We start from the raw sequence: 21575 nt of genomic DNA, 5'->3' as shown, positions 1-21575 counted from the left end.
TGCTTGGGCCCGTGTCTCCTGAGTCATTCTGGTTAAGAAGGGTCGCGGCGAGATACCCTTTCAAAGACTTTTTCAAATGGTAAATTAAAAATTATATTCACTGTTTTGTAAATATTGTAATTTTATAGAGTGTACATATTTGGTAATTTATATTACCAAGCACAGGACATTTTTTTGTTTCATCTAAGGCTTTCACATTGTTACAGAATTGCTAGTAGTAGTCTCATAATTCTTTCAATGTTTGCTGAATACATTGCATGTCATCTTTCTCATGCCTAATTGTGTCTTAGTTTTGCTCTTTCACTTAATCAGACCGTTGAATTTATCTATTTGTTTTCAAAGAACCAATTTATGTATATGTGTATTTTCTCTTATTTTTGTTTTGTTGGATTCTCCCAGAGGAGGACGCCGCCCCAAATCACTCACGGAAGGCGTCTCTTGATGCAACAAGCAAGAGGAATTTATTCAGAGGCCAGCTAGCTGGGGTCCATGCATTAGCCCGACGCAGCGGGTCTCAGCGAGGACCCTGAACTCACAAAGCCAGAAGTTTTTATAGCATTTTCAAAGGGGCAGTATTTTCTACAGTCACAATACAGTTTTGTTTTTTTTTTTTCATAGACACATAAATTTTCGGCTGACGCCTCATCCTGGGGGTCTGATTAGATAAAATCACTTTCGGAATGTTTAGGGTGGTTCTAGCAAGATAAGCTTAACTGATTGAGGTTGGCTAACTAAAGGTCACTACAATTAACACCGGCTGACTAACTTGTTTTTCAAAGTTCTAGTAATTTTTCTCCTTCTAGGTTAGAAAATGGTGTTTGAGCCTTTAAGATGGCTGTGCTTATGCTAACTTTTGATTCTTCAGGTTCTACAGTTTCATTGATTTAAGCATTTAAGTTTTTTTTAATGCTAGTGGTGCAGTATACTGTTAATTTTATAATTTCTTAAGATGAAGACTTAGTTCCTTTATTTTCATTTTTCCTTATTTAATAATAAACTTTTTTAAGGTAAACATTTTCTTCTAGATTCAGCTTTGAAATGCCCCATAGGTTTTGGAGTTAAGTATTCTATTCATCGCTTCGTAAACAGTTCGTAACTTATCTTTGTTTTGCTCTTTGATCCAAAGGCTGTCTAGAAATGTATTTCTTAATTTCTGTGAAATTACTGCTTTTTTCACCTTTATGTGTATTTCCTCAATTTTTATTGGATTGTGCTTAGAGATAGTAGCTGGTAATTGAAAGGGCATCTCGTCGCGACCCTCCTTACCCAGAACGACTCAAGGGACACGGGCCCATGCAAGAGATTTTATTATCTGAAAGAGAAAGTGGCTGTCCCCAGAGGGAGGAGGGAGACAGAGAGAGAGAGAGAGAGGGAGGGAGGGAAGGAGGGAGGGAGGGAGAGGGAGAGAGAGCAGGGGGACAGAGAAACAGAGACAAAGAGAGAGAAGGCAGCAGGGTGGTGCAGAGAGTTGTGCCTTTTTTTGTGGCATATCCGCTCAGCCTGTTACCTTGGGGGAGGTTCGGGATGTTTAGAGATAAGGTGGGGTAAGCCAAGGCAAGCCCAGGCATAATTCTCACCAGTTTATGTGCTTGGGACCATGGGGTAAATGGAGGATAAATTACTATATTCTTACATTCTTCCCTTTTCTGTTTTATAAGTGATAGGGGATTTGGGAAGGGATGAAGGTTAGTCTTCAGTAACTGCTTCCTGCTGATTAGGGGTGATGAAGTTTATTTTTGTATTGATGGGGGTTGTCCTCAGATGAGCCCTTGGTCTGCAGTGGCAATGGCGTGTCCCAGGTTCAATAAAGATCATCGTCTTTGGAGAAGGATTGGTAATCTTGTAATATAAGCTGGTTAGAAATTTTTTGCATTTGGGCTGTTTGCTATGTTTACATAGGGTGGCTGAATTATAGCATTCTTTGGGGACATATGTGTAGGCAGAAAAGCAACCTGTAGGGCAAAGGGAATCTTTGATGGTGCAATCTTTTGGATAGTTTGAAACAGAAGAAAGGGCTGGTGTTGGGAAGATAGGTCTGGTGAGAGAATAGGTGTTGAGACCGGGGTTAACAATCCTGAGGCATGACGCGTGGCGGTTGTAAGGGAGGTCTTAGGACTCCGTGCTGGCAGAAACTTCTTCAGTGATGAGTGGAAGTGGAGATGAGTGCAGTGAAATGCGGAGAGTAAGAGGTCTGTCCCATCAGGGTGGAGGAGTAGGAACCTGTGGGAAATTTGGTGGGAGGGGAATAAGGGGGGAGAAACAGCTTAAGGTAGAAGTTGTGTATCCAATGGGGAAGACCTTGAAGTTTAACTGCAGTTGACATGGAAAGAATTACTGTGTATGGTCTTTGCCATTTGGTAGTTAGGGATGGTGTTGCTTGGTGTTTGGAATGGGCATGGTTTGGAGAAGTTTTTTCTTGTTTATGGTAATGGCTTTGTAGCCTGGGGACTGCTGAACTCCCAGGTATGTGACTTGAGCGGCAGACAGCAAATTTTGGAGGGTGAGACTGGATAGCCATGTTCTGAGAGAAAGTTTAAAAGGAGAATAGTATCCTGTTGAGAGGTTTGTAGGGAGGGACTGCACAGGAGATCATCTACATATTGAAGAAGGGTGGAGCTCAAGAGAGTAAGGGATTTGGGGTCTTGTGCTAGAGCCTATCCAAAAAGGTGGGGACTATCCCTAAAACCTTGGGGAAGGACTTAAGTGTTCTCTGAATGTTAAAAATTAACTTAATGTAAGGAATTTTCTGCCTTGATTTCTCTGGGATACCAGCGTCTTGGTCTGGGAGCATATCAAAAGGCTGCCTGAAAGAATCCTGCCTTTTACTACTGCTGTCTACAGCTGGGTATGCATGCTAAATTAGTTGCTCAGTTTGCAAAATTACCTCATCAGATCTGAAGGAGGAAAGAGAGCACATAGGCCTGGGCCTTTTAGTATGCTAATGTAAATCTTTTACTCGATTCCAAGTGATTAGCATAATAAAACGTGCTACTCTTTTTTATCTGGGGAACATTTACTGATCTCACTGAAGAATGATTCTAGAGCTTAATGTTCAACATAGTTTTAGTGGGGGGGGTTCCTAGCATGTAGTTTTATATTGCTCTGACTGCAAATATCCTGCCTTGCTTTTTTCAGAGGCTCTCACCTTATTTTAAGCCTATGGTCCCTGTCTCATTCCCCCTCTACAGATGGAGACCCTAGCTGCTGCTAGGGAAAGGGGGCGATGACCGCTCTGGCTGCTTCATGCTGAGAGAGGGCACAGTAAAGAGTGCAGCTAGGTCTCCATTACTGGTCAGTTGAGAGGGCCTTGGAAGGTTGGCGCTTCTATTCTGGGTTTCATTTCTATTACTATTTGTAGTTTTGTGGCTTCTAGGCAAGATAGAACAAATTGTTATTCGGTTAAGTAGCAACATCTAGAGTTGGATTTTCCATTCTGGAAGGACAAACTTGATGAGATTAAGAATGCATGGCTGAATATGAGAACTAGAAATATGAAGAGTCTAATTGAGAATCATAGCCAGGTATCATGGGGAAACTAGAATTCTGGATCGAGTTTACATCTCAATGACTAGTATTAGGATTTAGTATAGATAAGACTGCACTACTGAAACAATACTTTTCTCTAAAATCACCCTCATTTTTATTAGAAGTAGCCAGATTAAGAAAATAATTAACAATTGGCTTGATTATTTGCATAAGTGCAGCAAGAAGAGTAATTGATTACATGGGGTCTTTAAAATGTGCTTTTCTGGAACTTTTTGTAAGGAATTTCAGATTGAACTTTTAAGGGCTTCTTGAGGCCAGAAAGCTAAGCCAGACTTGCCATCAGGTTGTGCCTGTACCTGTAGATTTGGGTGAATTCCTCTCTTCTTGAGGTTCCCAGGACATTCCTGAGGTTCCTGCAGTTGCCAGGAAGTGACCTTCCTTACTCACCTGGTAAGGCTGCTGGGAACTCTGTAAGCAAGGTACCAGGCCAGTTCTTCCAAGGGGCTTTGTTGGCTTTATAAAGTCAATCTTAGTTCCTTAAAGCTGTCTGTTCATATCTGAGTTTACACACGTGTCTCTCAGGTATGACGTTCCAGTCAAAGCCTTGGTAATATAACCAGTGTTTTTTAATTGGTCCTCTTACAAGGAAAGCAGAATCTTATTGAACTTGTGCAAATAAACATACTGCCATGAAATATAAAAATAGTCACTGAGAGTTTTTAAATTCTGGAGGGATCAGGTAGAAAGATAAAGTTTCAATTCTGCTTACAAAGGCAGTCATTTACAAAACTTGTCAGCTTAAGAGAAAAAGCTTAAAACACTATCAACAACATTTGAAACAAAAAGTCATAAAATTATCTTCCTTAGTTTACTTAATCTTATGTAACTAATACCTGTTCTGCTGAAATCTAGTTTTTTACTAGTTTAGGAGTAATAAAACAGTGAGTATAGATGACAAAAGACTTACAAGTGACAATGGTTAAAGATCTGATGAGAGCTTACTGTAAGACAGTTGTCATAAGGAAATTTGGCTATTTCTGTAACACAAAACATTCAGTAACAAAGTTTAGCATCATTCCCTGTGACAGTGCCTTCTAGGTAATTAAGCAGGTAAATAAGCCAAATTAGCCAAATGTTTTCCTCAATGAGAAGAAATTCCTCTGACATGTTCCAGGGGCTCTCTGGAAAATACCAGAGTGAACTAGAGGTAAAAAGCATCTTTTGAATTTGATTTTGGGAAGCTGTTAAAAGTTTTAAGGCACTTGCTTAAATAGTTACATTATACAAAACTACACTTCACTTTAAGCATTTTTCTTTGAAAGATTTAACAGATACAATCAACTTAAATGACTTAGGTAAACTTAGGCAGCTGATAACCATAAGGACATGTCTATTCAGTTCAACTTAAATTAGCATTGATGCTTAATATCTTCTATTAGAATTTTCTGGAAGTTTTAGAATGTCCAATTTTAACTCGCTTGTCTCTAAATCAATTTTTATTGCCATCTGGAGGTAGAAAAATATTTTTTATTTACACACTTAGATACACAAACATACAGATTGAGACATAATGATACAGTGAGAGGACAGACAGAGCTCTTGGCATGAGCTAGGGGACAAGAGAGCCTGTGGTTGTGCATTGTCTAGGAGTTTTACAGGCAGTTGAGGATGCTTGGGAACATGTAAAAAGCTTAGGGGTGTGGACTTTAAGACAAGTAGTAGGTGTTTAGAATTGCAGGGGAGACAGAGAAAGAGAGCTTGGTTCAGAGGTAGGAGAAAGTCTGGATATATGGGATCTCTTTCCATTTGCCCATACACTCACAGAAGTTGTATAAGTCACGGAGAATTTTAGGATCTAAAGAGCCATTGGGGAGCCATTTAGACTGATTTTCTAAGGGATATTGTGGCCAGATCTCATTACAGTAGTGAACAGACGAGGTCTGGAGTGAGTTGGAGGTGTTTTAGATTATTGAGTAAGCACCCTATTGGTGAATCTGTGGGAACAGATGGGCCAGATCCCATGGGGAGAACGAGACCATTCAGAAATCTCTGAGGTATCCCTGAGCTATTGAGAAGGTCACGGAGAAGACCAGGCACAGTTAGGGGGTCGTCACCACCTCTAACTGCGGGGTCAAGACGAAAATGCTGAGGAGGCTCGGTACCTGGTACCAGGAGTTTACAAGTAGAGTAGATATGTAGATAAAGAGAAACCAGGCCTCAGTGGATGAGGATTCTTACCATGGGGAGGCAGACAAGGGTCAACTATGGGGACCAACCATGACTCTGAAAGTCGTGGTTGGGGGTGCCCCTGTCCCAGAGGAGCCGTTGGTGGTGTCAGACACTCAACGGTCACTTCCCAGGTTCCAAAGGGACATTTAAGTCGACCATGAAAGGGAGACTCACCAAATGGAAGGCCAGTGTTGGGCGAGAAGACGAGCGACTGGGGAAATGGATGGTGAGCCCATGGAGGAGGATTGGGCAGTGAGGGTTCCCAAAGCAGCTCAGATTCCCAGAGGAAGAGTAAAGTCAATGGGAGAGCCGCATCCGAGTCACGGCACCAATGAAAGGGTATCTCACCGCGACCCTCCTTACCCAGAATGACTCAGGAGACATGGGCCCATGCAAGAGATTTTATTATCTGAAAGAGAAAGTGGCTGTTCCCAGAGGGAGGGCGGAGAGAGGGAGACAGAGCAGGGAGAGCATTGGGAGAGAGATATATATATATAGAGAGAGGGCAGCAGCATGGTGTGGAGCGTTGTGCCTTTTATTGTGGCAGATCAGCTCAGCCTGTTGTCATGGGGGAGGGTCGGGATGTTTAGAGATAAGGCGGGGTAAGCCCAGGCAAACCCAGGCATAATTCTTACCAGCCTATGTGCTTGGGACCATGGAGTAAATGGAGGATAAATTACTATATTCTTACAGTAATATCTCTGCTTGTTAATTTGTTAATTTTTTCTTTTTGGGCAAGTACATGATAGACATAGATGTTCCCTGGACATACAAACAGAATTAATAGTGTCTGTTAGAGGAATACATATGAGTGTACAAAGAGCTATTTAGTCAAGTTAATTTATTTAGATTCCTTAGAACTGTTCCATTCTAAGAATGATATAATTCTTTCACTAAATATCTTTCTTTTTTTAATTTTTATTTCGGTATCATTAATCTACAATTACATAAGGAACATTATGTTTACTAGACTCCCCCCATCACCAAGTCCCCTGCATAAACCCCATTATAGTCACTGTCCATCAGCGTAGTGAGATGCTATAGAATCACTACTTCTCTTCTCTGTGTTGCACAGTCCTCCCCATGCCCCTCCACATTAAAATGCTAATTGTAATGCCCCCTTTCTCCCCACCATCCCTCCCTTCCCACCCATCTCCCCCAAGTCCCTTTCCCTTTGGTAACTGTTAGTCCATTCTTGGGTTCTGTGATTCTGCTGCTGTTTTGTTCCTTCAGTTTTTTCTTTGTTCTTATACTCCACAGATGAGTGAAATCACTTGGTACTTGTCTTTCTCCACCTGGCTTATTTCACTGAGCATAATACCCTCTAGCTCTATCCATGTTTTTGCAAATGGTAGGATTTGTTTTCTTCTTATGGCTGAATAATATTCCATTGTGTATATGTACCACATCTTCTTTATCCATTCATCTACTTATGGACACGTAGGTTGCTTCCATTTCTTGGCTATTATAAACAGTGCTGTGATAAACATTAGGGGTGCAGCTGTCTTTTTCAGACTGGGCTGCTGCATTCTTAGGGTAAATTCCTAGGAGTGGAATTCCTGAATCTAATGGTATTTCTATTTTGAGCTTTTTGAGGAACCTCCATACTGTTTTCCACAGCAATTGCAGCAGTTTACATTCCCACCAGTGTAGGAGGGTTCTCCTTTCTCCACATCCTCACCAGCATTTTTTATTTCTTGTCTTCGGATAGTGGCCATCCTGACTGGTGTGAGGTGATACCTCAATATGGTTTTAATTTACATTTCCCCTATGATTAGCTATGTGGATCTTTGCATGCAACTGTTGGTCCTTTGTATTTCTTCTTTGGAGAAGTTTCTGTTCATGTCCTTTCCCCAGTTATTAATTGGGTTTTTTGGGTGTTGAGGCATATGAATTCTTCATATATTTTGGATGTTAACACTTTATCAGATGGGTCATTTACAAATATATTCTCCCCTACTGTAGGATAAGGCCTTTCATTTTTAATCCCTCCTAAATTAGACCCATTTCTTTAAACTATATCATCAGAGAATCCAGAGGGCGTATTTTCATGGTTTTGCTTTAAACAATCTTAGTTGGTAATCTTGCCAGTTACTTGTGAAAATTTCCACTAAAGACCCTAAAAGAAGCTATTAAAAAGGAATCCTTAACTAAGGCTCTATGGATGGACATTTTGAGTCCACTTGATGTATTTTAGAAGAATATAGTTTTTGCTTATTGGCTGTAATTTTGGTTGGCATTTTCCTGGGCTTCTATGTTTGTTTGGAAGCATGCTCTGTAGATGACTGCAGAACACACATAGAGATGAAGGCCAGAATAGAAAGGCTTCGATTTGGATAGACTGAGGCAAGGGAATGGTTAGTTATTCCTAAGGAATTATTTTAAAATTATAATCTCTTTTTGACAAATATTTATAAAATATTAAATATTGAAATGTATTAGACTTAATTTCTTGGACAACACTGTTGGAATTAATTTTGTTAAGTATTTACATTTTCTTTTTAACAAATTTTTTATTCTGAAATAATTTGACTTAGAGAAAGGTTCCAAAAACAGTATAGGCTTCCTATTTTGTAGGGGCTGGCCTACGGTCAAGGCTGAGTCCCACTATGGCTGAACACCGCCCTTCCACTGTAGCTGACCAATGCCCTAAGATGGTGCCCGCTTCCTGGGCGCGCCACCCTTCCTGGTTTGGTGGCATTAGCATAAGGAAGTTGCTCCTATAGGCTTGCCCCATGCTTCCACACTCGTGCTCAACTCATGCAGAAGGCATGCTAACAATCAGCTTAAAGGTCACGCATGATCTTGATCACCATAGGCCAGCTTCCTTTATATAAGGTGTAAGCAGGAAAGAGAAGCACTCTCTCTCTCACTCTCACACTCTCTCTGTCTCTCTCTCTCCTCTCATTCTTCCTCTCACTCGCTCCCTCCGGCTGTTGCTTCTTCTCACTCACCTTCTCCCGACCTTCCGAGCAACAATAAAGAACTGAAGTGAACCAGGTCTGTGTACGTATCGCTGTCGTCACCGCCACAAGGAGCAAACGCGATATCTGGTGCCGAAACCCGGGAATTTTTCTCCAACCACCCGGAGGAGAAACTGACGGATGCGGACGCCATAGAGCTTCTTACCCTGAAGCAGTACCTGTGGACCCCATTCGGAAGGATTGCTCGGGAAGGCGCCTCAGAGGAGAAGGGTGAGTGGACCAACGAGCAAAGCGAAAGTAGAAGTAGGAAAGGAGATAGCAAGCGGCTGTGGTGGGGATTTCTGTTTTGTCTGTCCGTCATAGTGTTCTTTGTTGTACTGTTTTGTTTTGACAAAAATGTTATGAAAAGTTAGGGCGCCAGTGAAAGTTCGCGGGGTAGCGACGAAGCAAGAAAAGTTCGCGGTATAGCGACGAATGCAGGTTAGCGATAAGAGTACCCTTTACCCATAAACTTAGGAGAAGCCTTTTATCCTTTAATCGCTAACATGGGATCTGAAGTGTCTAGAATTAGAGTAGAAGAGCCTTTGAGAGCACTCCTGAGGGCCAACGGAACATCATTAAAAACAAAAACCGCAAGGGCTTTCCTCCACACGGTGGAGAAGCATGCTCCGTGGTTCCTAGATGAAGGGAGAATCACTACCCCCATGTGGGAAAAGTTAGGCGAGGATCTGCGAAACGCAGATCACAGGGAGCCGCTCCCGGCTGGGACGCTCCCCATATGGGGGCTGGTTAAGAGCTGCCTAAAGGAGAATAAACCTAGTTGTAGAGAAGCCATAAGGGAGGGAGAGGATATTCTTGAGGAAGTGAAAGAGGAAAGAGCCTCTGTGAGAGCATCTGAAAAAGGATCTACACGGGGGGGGGGGGTCCTCTGATGAGGAAGAGGACCAAGAATTATCAGGAGAAGAGTTAGAGGCTAGGGCTGCTCAGAGAGGACATCGGACCACATTGTACCCCTCACTGAGCCAACTGAGAATAAGCAGAGAGGAAGGAGAGACTAGTTAGGCCCCTCTCCCCAATAAGAGCAGTAAGGTAGAAGAGATTGTGCCAACCGCCCCAAATTATCCATTTTGCTCTCCAACCTATAGAGCAGAGCCACCCATTTACCAGAGTTACTCATGTTGTGATGGCCAGGGGTGCCAAGAACAATTGGGCAAGAATAGATGGAGGGAATGGCTAACCATGGAGGGGAATGCAGCCTTCCCAGTAATAGAAGATCCAAACACCCAGCAAAGATACCATCAAGCCCTAGATTTTAAGCTTGTTAAAAGCCTAAAGAAAGCTGCCACCACCTATGGAGTGCAAGCAGCGTTCACTGTGGCCATAGTGGAGTCATTAGCCACTCAGAATCTAACACCAGATGATTGGGCTAATGTAGCCAGAGCATGCCTTACTGGAGGTCAGTACCTGCTATTCAAAACTGCGTGGGCAGAGCTTTCACAAGACACTGCCCGGCGCAACGCTGCTGCAGGGAACAATCAGTGCAACCTAGAGATGCTAATGGGCACAGGACCTTACTTAGGACAGCATAATCAGATAAATTACCCGCCTGCAGTGTATATGCAAATAGCTACAGCAGCTGTCAAGGCCTGGAAGACACTCCAGGGCACTGGTGATTTACAGGGTCAATTATCTAAAGTACTCCAAGGACCAAATGAGCCTTATGCAGACTTCTTGGCGAGACTGATGCAAACCTGCAAACCGCAGGCCGTATATTTGGAGATGCTGACACAGCCATGCCCCTAGTAAAACAGTTGGCCTACGAGCAAGCAAATAAATGGTGTAAAGAGGCTATCAGACCTTGGAAAAATAAAGACTTAAATATTTACCTCAAAGTTTGCAGGGACGTCAATGACACTGTAGTGCAAGGGCAGGTAATGGCTGCAGCCATAACTCAGGGACTGCAAAATGCGCGCAGCAGGGCTACCCTTCCTGGGGCATGCTTCCATTGCAAGCAGATGGGTCATTTAAAGCGAGATTGCCCAAAATTATGGCGATCAGAGGAGCCCATGTGGGTTCCTCAGTGGCCCCTTACTAAAGAGAAAAGGGAAGCAGCCCACACATTAGTGCAAGAGCAAATTGCCGCAGGGCATCTTCAAAGTTCTACTTCCCCATGGAATACACCCATATTTGTCATAAGAAAGAAATCAGGAAAATGGAGATTGCTGCATGATCTAAGAGCTGTAAATAAACAGATGATTCTCATGGGATCAGTACAATTAGGTTTACCATTGCCTATGGCCCTGCCAAAAGATTGGAAGACCATTGTAATATATATCAAAGATTGTTTCTTTTCCATCCCTCTTCATTCTGAGGACTGTAAAAAGTTTGCCTTCACTGTACCAGCCATCAACCATGATTGCCCAGATGAGCGGTATGAGTGGAAAGTGTTGCCACAAGGCATGGCAAATAGCTCTACTATGTGCCAGTTGTATGTGCATGAGGCCCTGGCAGAAGTTAGAAAAAAGTTCCCTGATGTAATTATCTATCATTATATGGATGATAGTCTCTTATGTCATGAAAAGAATAGTAAAGTAGAAGAAGCCCTCTGCTTCTTGCAAGCACACTTTAAGATATGGGGCCTGGAACTAGCACCAGAGAAAATACAGGCAACTTGCACCAAACAGTATTTAGGAATTAAATTGGAAGAAACTATTGCTAGGCCATTAAAAATAACCATAAGAACAGATCAATTAAAAACCCTTAATGATTTTCAAAAACTACTTGGAGATATAAATTGGGTAAGGCCATTCCTAAAGCTTACAGATGAAGAGCTCCGTCCATTATATGAGACACTGAAGGGCGATTCTGATTTATCATCTCCGCACTCTCTCAGTAAGCAAGCCAAGGAAGCCTTGAGCCTAGTCCAATCCTGCTTGCAGCTTGCCCAGGTAGATGGAATAGACTATGGCAAATTGCTATTCCTTATAGTGATACCCAGTAATAGTAGCCCAACAGGGGTACTTTGGCAGGAAGGGCCAATTCTCTGGGTATATCTGGCCCACTCTCCAGGAAAAACATTAAGATGGTATCCTCAGAGTATAGCTGATTTGATCATCAAGGGAATCAGGACAGCTATAAAAACATTTGGGATTCCCCCAAACATAATAATAACACCTTATACTGCTGAGCAGATTGAATGTCTCACTGCATGCTGTGATGCATGGGCTGTTGCTTACACCATTACCAATGCTTCCTTTGACAACCACTACCCAAAACATCCTTGGCTACAGTTCTGCCTCTCTAATCCCGTCATCTTTCCTAAAAACACAAGATGTAATCCCATACCCAAGGCTAAGGTGGTGTTCACTGATGGGTCAAAGAATGGCATCGGAACTGTGGTCACTGGTGACCAATCTTGGACATTCAGTTTTCCAACCGCTTCAGCCCAACAAACAGACTGTTGGCTGTAGCACAAGCCTTTTTGTTTTTTTCACAGGAACCTTTTAACCTTTTAGCAGATAGTCAGTATGTAGTGAATGCTGTGTCCATCTTAGAGAATGTAAGTTATATTAGCCAGTCTTCCCCCGTTGCCAATATTTTCAGAAAGCTACAACAACTGATCCGGGATCGATCAACACCTTTCTTTATTGGACATGTAAGAGCCCACACTTCACTCCCAGGACCCCTTGCCGAGGGAAACAGGCAGGCGGATGCCCTGACCCGTGAGTTTAACTTCTTAGCTCTATTTGACCCTGTAGGACAAGCTGCTCAATTTCACAAACAATTCCATGTCAATGCACATACTCTTCGCCTAAAATATAATATTACTAGAGACCAAGAAAGAGCCATAGTAGTTAGTTGCAAATGGTGTGTCACACTCCTACCCTCCATCTCAGAAGGAGTTAATCCAAAGGGGCTACTCCCCAATCATATTTGGCAAATGGATGTTACCCATATTCCAGAATTCGGTAAGATGAAATATGTCTATGTGTCTGTAGACACCTGCTCAGGCATCAATTTTGCCTCTTGCCATACAGGAGAAAAAACTAGAGATGTCATAACTCACTGCCTTCAGGCATTTTCGGCCTGGGGAAGCCCAAGCATGTAAAAACTGATAATGGACCAGCATATACATCCCAATCCTTTCTTAGATTTTTAAGGGTAATGGATATCACCCATACCACAGGTATTCCCTACAACCCTCAAGGGCAAGGCGTGGTAGAGCGCACCAACCTGACCCTTAAAAATGCTCTCTATAAACAAAAAGGGGGAATAGGGACAGACTTCAGATCCCCCAGAGACAAACTTAACATCATATTATTCATTTTAAATTTTTTGACATTGGACAAAGATGGCCACAGTGCAGCAGAGTGGCATAATCGCCGTTCCAGGCCTAAAGACATGCCCGCAGTTATGTGGAAGGATGTATTGGAAGGATCATGGAAAGGCCCGGATCCAGTGTTAATCTGGAACTGAGGCTCTGTTTGTGTTTTCCCACAGGACCGAAACAATCCCATCTGGGTGCCTGAACGCCTGACATGGAGAGTGGCAAGACCAGAACCAGAAGTGCGAGATGCCGACCCCACTGATGCTGATCCTGCTACTGATCCTTCAGCAGGCGATAGCGGAACCCAGAGAACTATGGGGTCTGGTGAAGGCTTGGCCTCTACCACACCTGGTGACTGAAACTGCACATACTTTTCCCGCCTTTTTCTCTCCCATATCTGCCCTTTGACAGCTCTATGTGTTACTGGCATTCCTTTTCATAACCTCTCTAAAGCTGCCAATCTGTCCAGGGATTTAGGCAAGATGTTATCCACCAATTGGTCCAGTGAGTTTGACGTGCTCACCACTCAGCTACGGCTAGAAATATTGAATGTTAGTCCCCAAAAGGTAGAGGCGCTGTTTGTAGCTCAGTTTGCTGAAGCCGTGCTAAATGCCACCAAAGCCTGGTCAGGCATGGGTGTTCTGTTCCATGCAACAGCAACATCGGAAAGTGCGGATGGCTCTGGTGCAGGCCATGGCAGCTATAGAAGAAGGCATCTCCCCTAGGGTGTAGCACAATATGTTGGACCAGTAGTCAAAGATGGGTAAGATCAGGAGGTACGCATACCAACCTAAGACAGGGCGCAGACCTTAGCTGTCTGTTGCCCTATGACGGGTAAGGATACTGCGCCTCCCTGACAACCTAAGACAAGCATGGTCCCCGAGCCTCATTGTGTTAAAAAACAAAAAAGGGGGAGATGTAGAGGCCGGCCTACGGCCGAGGCTGAGTCCCACTATGGCTGAACACTGCCCTTCCACTGTAGCTGACCAATGCCCTAAGATGGTGCCCGCTTCCTGGGCGCCACCCTTCCTGGTTTGGTGGCATTAGCATAAGGAAGTTGCTCCTATAGGCTTGCCCCATGCTTCCACACTCGTGCTCAACTCATGCAGAAGGCATGCTAACAATCAGCTTAAAGGTCACGCACGATCTTGATCACCATAGGCCAGCTTCCTTTATATAAGGCATAAGCAGGAAAGAGAAGCACTCTCTCGCTCTCTCTCTCTCTCACACTCTCTCTGTCTCTCTCTCTCCTCTCATTCTTCCTCTCACTCGCTCCCTCCAGCTGTTGCTTCTTCTCACTCACCTTCTCCCGACCTTCCGAGCAACAATAAAGAACTGAAGTGAACCAGATCTGTGTACGTATCGCTGTCGTCACCGCCACAAGGAGCGAACGCGATACTATTTGTCTTTCATTCAGCATACCTTAATGTTAACATTAAATAACTATAGTGCAGTCATCAAAACTAGGAAGTTTACATTGGTGCAATACTGTTAACTAAACTATGTAGATCTGACTTGAATTTCACCAGTTTCTCCACCAATGTAGTTTTTCTATTCCAGAAGTACACACTTCATTAAGTTGTTAAGTCTTCTTATTCTCCTCTAAATTGAGACATTTCCTAAGTCTTGTTTTTCACAATCATCATGATTTGAAGAGTGCTATTCAGTGGCTTTATATGTTCTTCCACTGGGTTTGAGTGATGTTTCTTACAAATAAATTGAGTTTATAGATTTTGGGCAAAATATCACCAAAGATATGTTGTCCTCTTATCAGAGCATTCAGTCAGGGGTACATAATGTCAGTATTTGGCATGTTTTGTTGATTACTGGTTATATTAGTCATGATTACTTGGTTAAGGTGATGTCTGCCAGGATTCTCCAATGTAAAGTTATTTTTTCCCTGTTATCCTGGGGAAGATAATATGAGACTATGTAAATGTCTTTTCCACAGAAATTTTCCATGATTGTGCCATCTACCCAGTGGTACCTTTACTTTAAAATAGCTGTTTTCTGGAGTTGAAATTCCCTGCAAGGGCTTTAAGTTTCCTTAACTTCATTGAATAATTTGTGAGTAATTAAGTGTTTGCTTCTTTTTTCCTCAAATGTTTTCAGGTATTCAACTGGAATGGTTGACAAAAGGACACTTGAGAAATATGAAAGAGAAGCTGAAGAGTAAAACAGAGAGACTTGGTATAGTAAAGTTTTATGACAATGATAAATAACTTTTAGGGAAATGCTGCCTGCTTAATGCTCTTGCAGCCTACTAAGATGTAAGTTCATGAAGTCTAAAATTGTGTCATAACAAAGGAAAAGCTTCCCTTCCCCTCATAGCACACAGCAGATCAGTTCGTCGTGACTTTATAACTTACACAGAGAAAATTTGGAAACATCCAAACATCCTGTTCAGTAATAGACTTGTTCAGTAAATTATAAAGCATTCATTTAATTGGGTCATTACCTGACAACTAAATGCATTTATAGAATTTATAATAAGCAGTAGTAGAACTTAGATTGTAGTGGAATTCAGGGAGAAAGCAGGTGACGTAATAGTACTTCAAATATGATCATTAACTATGTAAATACTGGGAAGAAGAAAAGCATATGGACAGAATTGTTGACAGTGGTTGCCTCTGAGTGGTGAGAGAGAAGGTCAGCTTTATTCTTTCTAACCTTACTTAGTTTTCAAAAGTTAATAAGCTTTATCTGTTTGGGACATTGATAGTCTTTCCCCCCCCCAGTCATATTCCTCTGTATTAAGAGAAAAAATCATCAATGTTATACTTAAAAATGGATTATACACTATGAACTACAGGTAAAGGTATAATCTCAGTTAACACCCACTGGTAGAGATGGTTTGAACTTAATAATAATTTTACATGGCAAAGAAGTACTGAAACAGTGTTTAGAAAGTAACCAGTCTCCAAATGGCATTTCAGTGGCCTTAACTTCTGTGATGGCTCACTGAAACACAAATGCCAAGCGTTATTTTCCCCTTTCATCTTTCTTAAAAGCAGAAGTCTTCTTTGGATTTATTTTAGTTAGTACTAATCTAGGTCTCCTGTGAAAGCGAGGTGGCATAACACGAACTTTAAGAAAACGGGATTGACTGTGGGTACATGTAACAGGTCCAAGGGTTTGAATCACAGTGATAGAAGTTTTATTCTCTTAATTTGCATTTCTACCCAGTCTTGTTAAGTGTTAGAGCAGGACATAAAGCTGGATATCATCAATTACACCTTTAGTGGTAGAAGAATGTCTTAAAAACTCTTGTATTCTTATCAATATTACTTTTAAATTATTTCAGGTACTTGTCTTGGGACTTAGACACAAATCAGGAAGAAAGAGACAAGGGTAAAACAGTAGAAGTGGGCTGTGCCTATTTTGAAACAGAAAAGAAGCATTTTACAATTCTAGATGCCCCTGGCCACAAGAGTTTTGTCCCAAATATGATTGGTGGTGCTTCTCAAGCTGATTTGGCTGTACTGGTAAGAAAGACATTTCCAATTCACATGAGTATTTGTTAGCAGACCCACTTAAACTTTAAATATTTGAATTCACCTTCTAAAAACTGGAATTTATGTTGTGGTAAACTGTACTATACATAGTCACAATTTTCACTTTGGTTTCACTAATGTGCTCAAAGAATCTTTATAATTTGACTTACCTATGAAATAATGTTTCATCTTTTCTCTACCATTGCTATTATCTATTCCTGTGTCAGAACAGAGTATATACTATATGCCAAGCTCACTCCATTTTGTACCCATTTACTGTTCTGTGGGTATAAATTAAAAAAAAATGCTCTGTTTAAGGCCTGCCATTTTGTTGGTGGTGGTGTCCCTCCCATTTTGTCATTCTCACACCATCTTTTGGATCTGCCTTGCTTCCTCCCCTTGAGCCTCTTTGTGCAAATTTGTGTTTATCATTTTCCCCATGAGTATCTAAGCAAAACCCACAGTGGGGCCAAAACTCTGATGTGAATGATAGGATGGCCTCAAGGTTATTAGTGACAAGATCGTCCATAAAAGTGTGTATGTTCCAAAATCGGGAAGGTCCCAGTGACCCATATCTTTTGCTTATCAGTTTGTGTTGAACCCCAAAAGGGGCTGGTCTAAGGGGGTCAGTGGTCTCTGGGCAGAGACTGAGTGTTCTGCTGCCCTCCTTTCTCCCCTTCTGCTCATGTCTGTCATACCTACTCTAACAAAACTAGAGTTCAGTTGCTTTATAGTATAATTGAGTTTTTATAAATATTCATAGATATGAAGAATGTAAAGAGAAACGAGTGCCATTTTTTGAAAAAAGTTGGCTTCAAACCCAAAAAGGGCATTCACTTTATGCCCTGCTCAGGACTGATTGGAGCGAATCTTAAGGAGCAATCAAATTTCTGTCCTTGGTACATGTGAGTAAACTTTTCATCATTTTTAAAAACATATCTTAATAAGTAAAATATTGACTGTAACTTTGGCTTTAAAAATACTGCGACCTTTATCCATATTTAATTGGGTTATCTATTTGTTACTGACTTGGAATACAAGTCCTTTATCATGTGCAAAGATTTCCTTCCATTCTAAGATGTCTTCTCACTTTCTTGGTGGAATCCTTTGAATCACAAAATGTTTTAATTTTAATGAAGTCCAGTTTATATTTTTTCTTTCATTAATGGTGCATTTGGTGTCATACCTTGGAAAACATTGCTTAATCTGGTCATGGAGAGTTAGGCCTACTGTTTTCTTCTGTTACAGTTTTAGGTTTTACATGTAGGTTTGTGTTTCATTTTTGTAAGGTAAAATGAAGTCTTAATTCCTTTAAGTTTGTACATTTTCATATTGGGAAATGTGAATCTTTGAATTTTGTGGTTTTTTTCCCTCCAAGATTGTCTTGGCTACTAAGTGCCTTGAATTTCTGTGTGGACATTAGGATCAGCTTGTCAATTTCTGCAAAAAGGCAGCTGGAATTTTTATAGGGATTGCATAGAATCTGTGGATCAGTTGGGAAGCATTGCTATCTTGCCACTATTGTCTTCCAACTCATAATATTGTAGTTTTAAAGGAGAAATTATTTTATGGAATCCTAATTTCAGAGCAGGAAAAGTCCATGAAATTTAATACGGTGATTTTATTATAACACATGGCTATTTACTATAAAATATTTTTCTAAATCTTAAAGTAAGTTTATGTGGAAGTCTTTTCATTATATTGAGCTATTTTATGTTTTTAGTTTCTGAGCAGTACATGAAATGGACTGGATGATGAATTGGAAAGAGTACCTGGGTAGGACATTCTTATAACAATGTTTTTTAAATTAAGTTGCAGTAGTGTAACTTCTTACTTTTTGATATTTATGTTGACTATATGTAATGGTTATTATTACATTCTCAGTGGATTACCATTTATTCCATATCTGGATAATCTGCCAAACTTCAATAGATCAGTTGATGGACCAATCAGGCTGCCTATTGTGGAGAAGTATAAGGTAACCAAAATGTTCAAGAAATTGGGTTTTAATGTAAGAACTTGTTCGTTATGCTTCAGAAGATTGAAGACTGATGAAAATTAGGCTTGGAGTGGATTAATGATTGTGCATTGAGCATTGACTCCCCTATACAGAATTTTATTGTTGTTAAAAAAAAAAAAAAAGAAATTGGGTTTTATGGAAGGTGAAGTAATTGTTTTATGTTTTGTTTTAAACTTTGTGAAACAACATTAATAACAATGTAACATAGATGTCTCTTTTTTATCAACTATATATTATTTAGTGGTCTAGGTAGACTCTAATTTAATCAACCAGCTTAGTTTATTTCAACAGTTTCTCTGAGCCAATGATTGTTATTTTAGAGAAACTCAAAAAAGTGAAACTGCTGGTCTCCAAGGATTTGCACACTGAAGTTGCTGGATATTGACAAATGGCCTTCCAAAACACCTCACCAACACGCATTCCTGCCAGCAGCGCGTGAGTGCTGCTTCCACCAGAGCCGCACCAACACTGCATGTTCCTCTTTAAAAAAAATAAGCCTCATAATTTTTAACTAGATTTTCAGCCTGACTTTTTAAGTTTTGCAATATCAATATGTAATTTTTTTTGCCTTCCTCAAATACTTCACTTTCATTACCTCCTCATGCAAAATTTCTTGATTATGTATGGTTTTTATAATTTTATACATGAGAAACCTAGGCTGAGAGATTGAGAGAATCTGAATTTGAGCAAATAAGATCAGATATAAAATTTTGTGCTGTCTCGCACCTTTTCTTTTAAAATTTTAGGCATAACTACTTATTGGAATTATAATTTTACATATGCTTATGATACAAATATTATGGAATATTTGCTACCTATTCTGTGTTTAAGATTAATCCTAAGCATTCTACAACTTGAGCTAAAGATTTTCATTGTGCATAAGCTCTGCAAGATTTCACATTGGGTTGTTGTATAATAAAGGTCTGAAACTTGATTTTTTATTTTAAAGTAAACTGAATATGGGCACTGTGGTCCTGGGAAAGCTGGAATCAGGATCTATTTGTAAAGGCTTGTGATGATGCCAAACAAGGTAAGAGTAAATAATACTCTTTCTCATTTAGATTTTCTCTTCAAAATATTAGCAAGGAGCCAGAACTTTTCAAGGTCTTAGGGATTTCCATTAAAAACATGACATTAATAAAATGTAATCCTGGATTTTAACAGTTAAGTATAGAATTTAATACAGAATATATGTGATGGTATAGTTATTCAGTGACAAATGGGGAAGGGTCAGTATTAGCAATAGATTCGAGCTAAGATGCTTCATCAAGAGATTTTTAGCTCCATTCTCTTACAGGAAGCAAGTAGAGACCTGGAGCGGTTAAGTGACTTGCTTCTGTTAACACACTGGATTAAGTGAGCCAGGGCTGAAAACTCAGGTTTAATCATGATATAATTGGCTTTTATTTTATTTATTTATTTTTAGTATGTAGCTATGCTGGGTACTATTGTGTTCAAGTAATGCTCCTAATTTGTTTTGAGAAGAGGATTTGGCTATATCATGAGTGGGTCTTTTCTTAACTCTTCCTATCTTATTGTAATTTCTCCATTATTGGAGAGGGTTTCATTAAAATACCCAGATCCCCACAAATGTTTCTTTTGTGTTATTTCTAACTGCTCAATCAGTGATAATTGCAGCTGACCTGTTACCAAGAAACTGTTACTGTTTTCCAGAGAGGGCTTCTCTAACAAGTCAAGGATGTTTAGGTAGGAAGACAGATCTGAATCATCAGAGTCTGCAAACAGAGATTTTGTTAGACCTAAGAGAATCTCTTACCATGCTCATTCCAGGCACAGCGAATTAAAAAAGGTATCCATTGTCAATGTTATGCTTAGGTGTAATTAGCAACTTGCAGATTATACTACATTTTAGGTTTCTTGATGCCTTATACATTGGAGGATGGAGTCTACTATCATAGTCTCTTACTTTCTAAGGCAATTATCTCTGCTACTTGAAGGTCAGTGAGAACTGAAGGAAAATAATGGTCAGGTAAAATCCTTGCTCAATTTTGTCTGTAGAGCAGTCACAGAAGTGGAGTTTGCTCATGGAGATAGAAGGTGGACTGGTGGTTGCAAGGAAGAATAGGAAGGAACTGCTTAATGGACACAGGGTTGTGGGGGTGGTGATGTTTGGGAGCTAGGTACCAGGTATAGTTGTACAACACTGTGAATGGAATAGATGCCACTGAACTGTACAATGTAAATTGGATTCAAAAGTAAATTTTTTTTATGAGTATATACTACAACAGAATGAAAAGTACAATTCACTGTGTGCTCGTATCCTTAGTGCCAGGCTATTGCTGTAGGTGAGGGGCCTTAATACATGAGTTACAGGTTCTCTGTGGAAGTGATCACCTTATGCTAATTACTGGGCAGGTCCATGTAACATATCCCAGAGTTGCTAGACAAACATTAAAAACTCACTGCACTTTAGTCATCTTGACTCTCAGTGGAAAAAAAAAAGTTAAATATTTTAAAAGACACAGATGCCAGACTATTTTATATTAAAAACAGCTAATGGGTAGGCAACCTATGGAATGGCAAAATACAATTACATACCATAAATCTGATAAGAGGTTAATATCCAAAATACGTCAAAAAGTCCTGCAACTCAAAAACAAAACAAAAAAATAACCTGACTGGAAAGTGAGCAAAGGGCTTGATTTCTCCAAAGAGGATGTACATATGGCCAATAAGCACAAGGAAAAACATTCAACATCACTGGTCATTGGGGAAATGCAGATCAGGACCACAGTAAGATATCACCTCACAGGCATCAGGATAGCTATGATCAAAAAACAGAAAATAAAAAATGTTGTCAAGGATGTGGAGAAATTGGAATGCTTGTGCACTCTCAGTGGGAATGTAAAATTGTGCAGCTGCTAAGGAATATGTAATGGTATTTCCTCAAACAAAGAATAAAATCCTATGATCCAGCATTTCCACTTCTGCATATATACCCAAAATCATTGAATACCAAGCTTCAGGAACCTTTGTTCACAGCAGCATTATTTGCAGTAGCTAAGACATGGAAGCAACCTTTCATGTTCATTGATGGATGAGTGGGTGAACAAAATGTCATGTACACATAACAG

At 40.5% G+C, this 21575-nt stretch overlaps 1 long non-coding RNA gene across 1 annotated transcript; it reads left to right on the top strand.

The window, feature by feature from the left end:
* The first annotated feature begins 17227 nt into the window (after positions 1–17227).
* On the top strand, positions 17228–19644 carry LOC118934892 (uncharacterized). Its single transcript, XR_008999522.1, has 3 exons — positions 17228–17365; positions 18345–18431; positions 19430–19644. It is a non-coding gene; the product is annotated as an uncharacterized LOC118934892 (long non-coding RNA).
* Positions 19645–21575: the final 1931 nt, after the last annotated feature.

Source organism: Manis pentadactyla, chromosome 10, assembly GCF_030020395.1.
Source record: "Manis pentadactyla isolate mManPen7 chromosome 10, mManPen7.hap1, whole genome shotgun sequence".
In the NCBI taxonomy this organism is placed as follows: domain Eukaryota; kingdom Metazoa; phylum Chordata; class Mammalia; order Pholidota; family Manidae; genus Manis; species Manis pentadactyla.
Note: the sequence above shows the minus strand (reverse complement) of the source record. Positions and strands in the feature narration are given on the sequence as shown.